Source organism: Chiloscyllium plagiosum, chromosome 13 (genome assembly GCF_004010195.1).
Source record: "Chiloscyllium plagiosum isolate BGI_BamShark_2017 chromosome 13, ASM401019v2, whole genome shotgun sequence".
Classification (NCBI taxonomy): domain Eukaryota; kingdom Metazoa; phylum Chordata; class Chondrichthyes; order Orectolobiformes; family Hemiscylliidae; genus Chiloscyllium; species Chiloscyllium plagiosum.
This window is the reverse complement of record NC_057722.1, coordinates 67,304,107-67,308,499: the sequence shown is the minus strand read 5'-3', so window position 1 is coordinate 67,308,499 and position 4,393 is coordinate 67,304,107.

Genomic DNA, 4,393 nt, shown 5'->3' with positions numbered 1-4,393 from the left:
AACCACACCAAACTGTTAAGAACTGGTACAAAATAGGTCTATGAGTCAGGAAAAAATATTTTTTATAACAAACTAAACTGTGAAGGGAGAGTGAGTGCCCTACTTCATCTGGGTTCTAGGGCAGAGCTCAGCAAAAGGAGACCTACTGGGTCGCCGCCATCTTGAATCCCCCAGCAGTCTATCTTTGATATTCTTCTGTAGGGAGTAGGTCCTCCAACAATTAGCTGACTGCCCTCATTGACATTCCAACACCTAATCACCCAAAAAGCTTCATACACATGCGATAACTGATCAATATCGCAGTGCATGTAAAATAAAGCCATTTATTATTGATTAGGAAAGATTTAGGAAGCATAGAATGGGGAAGGAAACTGCAGGGGATGAGCACATTAAAAATGTGGAGTTTATTCAAGGAAAAGCTCCTATGTGTCCTAAATAAGTATGTACCTCTCAGGCAGGGAGGAAGATATAGAACGCATGAGCCGTGGTTTACTAAGGAAGTGGAATCCCTGGTCAAGAAGAAGAAGAAGGCTTATGTTAGGACAAAATGTGAAAACTCAGGGCGCTTGAGGTTTACAAGGAAGTCAGCAAAGACCTAAAAAGAAAGCTCAGAAGAGAGAAGTTGAGACTTGAGAAGTTGTTGGCAGATAGGATCAGGGTTAACCCTAAGGCTTTCCATAGGTATGTCAGGAATAAAAGAATGATGACAGTTAAATTAGGGCCAATCAAGGATAATAGTGGGAAGTTGTGTGTGGAATCAGAGGAGACAGGGGAAGCACTAAATAAATATTTTTCGACAGTATTCACTACAGAAAATGAAAATGTTGGTGAGGAAGATACAGAGATACTTGCATCTAGACTAAAAGAGATTGAGGTTCACAAGGAAGAGGTATTAGAAATACTGCAGAGTCAATAGAGACAGCCCTGGTAATTACAGACCAGTGAGTCTCACTTCAGTTGTTGGTAAAGTGTTGGAAAAGGTTATAAGAGATAGGATTTATAACCATCTAGAAAAGAATAATCTGATCAGGGACAGTCAGCACGGTTTTGTGAAGGGTAGGTCATGCCTAACGAATCTTATTGAGTTTTTTGACAAAGTGTCAGGTAGATGAGAATAAACCGGTTGATGTGGTGTATATGGATTTCAGCAAGGCATTCGACAAGGCTCTCCACAGTAGGCTATTGTACAAAATGCGGAGGAATGGGATTGTGGGAGACATAGCAGTTTGTATCAGTAATTGGCTTGCTGAAAGAAAACAGGGGGTTGTAGTTGATGGAACATGTTCATCTTGGTGTCCAGTTAGTAGCGGCGTACCGCAAGGGTTGGTGTTGGGTCCACTGCTGTTCGTCATTTTTATAAATGACCTGGATGAGGGCTTAGAAGGGTGGATTAGTACATTTGCGGACGACACTAAGATTGGTGGAGTTGTTGATAGTGACGAAGGATGTAGTAGGTTGCAGAGAGACTTAGATAGGTGCAGAACTGGGCTGAGAGGTGGCAAATGGAGTTTAATATGGACACGTGTGAGGTGATACACTTTGGATGGAGTAATCGAAATGCAAAGTACTGGGCTAACGGTAAGATTCTTGGAAGTGCAGATGAGCAGAGAGATCTTGGTGTCCATGTATACAGATCCCTGAAAGTTGCCACCCAGATTGACAGGGTTGTTAAGAAGGCATACCGTGTTTTGGCCTTTATTAATAGAGGGATTGAGTTCCGGAACCAGCAGGTTATGCTGCAGCTGTACAAAGATGTGGTACGGCCACACTTGGAGTACAGTTTTGGTCACCGGATTATAAGAAGGATGTGGAAGCTTTGGAGAGGATGCAAAGGAGATTTACTAGGATGTTGCCTGGTGTGGAAGGAATGTCTTACGAGGAAAGGCTGAGGACCTTAAGGCTGTTCTCGTTAGAGAGAAGAAGGTTGAGAGGTGACTTAATAGAGACATGCAAGATAATCAGAGGGTTAGATAGGGTGGACAGGGAGAACCTTTATCCAAGTATGGGGACAGCAAACAGGAGGGGACACAACTTTAAAGTGAGGGGAGATAGGTATAAGACAGATGTCAGTTTCTTTACTCAGAGAGTAGTAAGGGTATGGAATGCTTTGCCTGTAACGGTTGTAGATTCGCCAAGTTTAAGTGCATTTAAGTCGTCATTGGACAGGCATATGGACGTACATGGAATAGTGTTGGTGGGATGAGCTTCAGATTCGTATGACAGGGCGGCGCAACATCGAGGGCCGAAGGGCCTGTACTGCGCTGTAATGTTCTATGTGTGAGTTTAATCGTGTGGTTTGGGAAAGTCAGATTGGCAGATGTAGCCATGAGGGAGAATTCATACTGTGGAGATATTTGACTGGAGAGGGCAAAGTTAAAATATCACACAACACCAGATTATAGTCCAACAGGTTTATTTGGAAGCACTAACTTTGGAGTGCAGCTCCTTCATTGGGTAGCCAGTGGGGCAGGATCACAGGGCACAGAATTTATAGTAAAATAATTCATAGAGTGTTTATGTATTCATTCATGGGATTTGGGTGTTGCTGGCTGCGCCATCCCTAGTTGCTCCTTGAGAAGGTGGGGGTGAGCTGCCTTCTTGAACTGCTGCAGTCTAAGTGCTGTAGGTAGACCCACAATACTGTTAAGGTGGAAATTCCAGGATTTTGACCCAGTGACAGTGAAGGAACGGCGATATATTTCTGAGTCAGGATGGTGAGTGGCTTGGAGGGGAACTTGCAGGTGCTGGGGGTGTTCCCATGTATCTGCTGTCCTTATCCTTCTAGAAGCTGCTGGGGATCAAAAGGAGCAGCTCCATGCTGATCCTCCGTTCCTGCCTGATATGGGTGGCACGGTGGCACAGTGGTTAGCACTGCTGCCTCACAGCGCCAGAGACCCGGGTTCAATTCCCGCCTCAGGCGACTGACTGTGTGGAGTTTGCACATTCTCCCCGTGTCTGCGTGGGTTTCCTCCGGGTGCTCCAGTTTCCACCCACATTCCAAAGATGTGCAGGCCAGGTGATCTGGCCATGCTAAATTGTCCGTAGTTGCTAGGTACATTAGTCAGAGGGGCGTGGGTTACTCTTCGGAGGGTCGGTGTGGACTTGTAGGGATTCTAATCTATCACAATTTAATGATACTGTTCTAAATACTTGCAACATCCCCACAAACACCTCTTGGTAAACTCAAACACCGATTCTAAAGATGTGCAGGTCAGGTGAATTGGCCATGCTAAATTGCCTGCAGTGTTAGGTAAGGGGTAAATGTAGGGGTATGGGTGGGTTGCGCTTCGGCGGGTCGGTGTGGACTTGTTGGGCCGAAGGGCCTGTTTCCACACTGTAATCTAATCTAATCTAATCTAATCTAATCTAATCTCTCCTGTAAGAATCGGTGTTTGATTTTACCAAGAGGTGTTTGTGGGGATGTTGCAAGTATTTAGAACAGTATCATTAAATTGCGATAGATTAGAATCCCTACAGTATGGAAACAGGCCCTTCGGCCCAACAAGTCCACACCGACCCTCCGAAGAGTAACCCACGCCCCTCAAACTAATGTACCTAGCAACTACGGACAATTTAGCATGGCCAGATCACCTGGCCTGCACGTCTTTGGAATGGGGGAGGAAACCAGAGCACATGAAGGAAACCCACACAGATATGGGGAGAATGTGCAAACTCCATATAGACAGTCGCACAAGACTGGAATAGAACCTGGGACCCTGGCACTGTGAGGCAGCAGTGCTCACCACTGAGCCACCGTGCCACCCCATAGTAGAATCAATGGGGTTTTCAAATAGGTTAGGTTATTCTAAATACTGTTCTCTTTTGTTCGTGTTTCCTTCAGTAATCTGTAAATAAATTCTGTTCTGTGTAAAACTGAGTGGTTGGGCCAACTGTATCGCTCCTGGAATATCCACCTACACCTGCTTAAAACAGCTAGAAAAGTTAGAGTCTGCGCTACCTTTTTGAAATGTTTTGAGGTGTCTTGCCTGGTCCATGACGGTATCAATCAAGCAGGTTGCTTTGTCCCGGATGGTGAAAAGCCTCTTGAGTGCACCAATCCAGGCCACTGGGGAGTATTTCACCCAACTCCTGACTTGTGCCTTGTAGATGATGGACAGGCTTTGGGAAGCTAGGAGATGAATTACTCACTGCAATATTTCTACCCTCTGACCTGCTCTTGCAGGCACTGTGTATATGTGGCAGGTCCACTTGATTTTCTGGTCATTGGTAATCCCCAGGATGTTGATAGTGAGGATTTGTGACAATTTCCAAGAACAATGCATTGTGGATTTAACCAGGGGTCAGGCTATTAGAGCTGAAAATGTGTTGCTGGAAAAGCGCAGCAGGTCAGGCAGCATCCAGGGAACAGGAGAATCGACGTTTCGGGCATAAG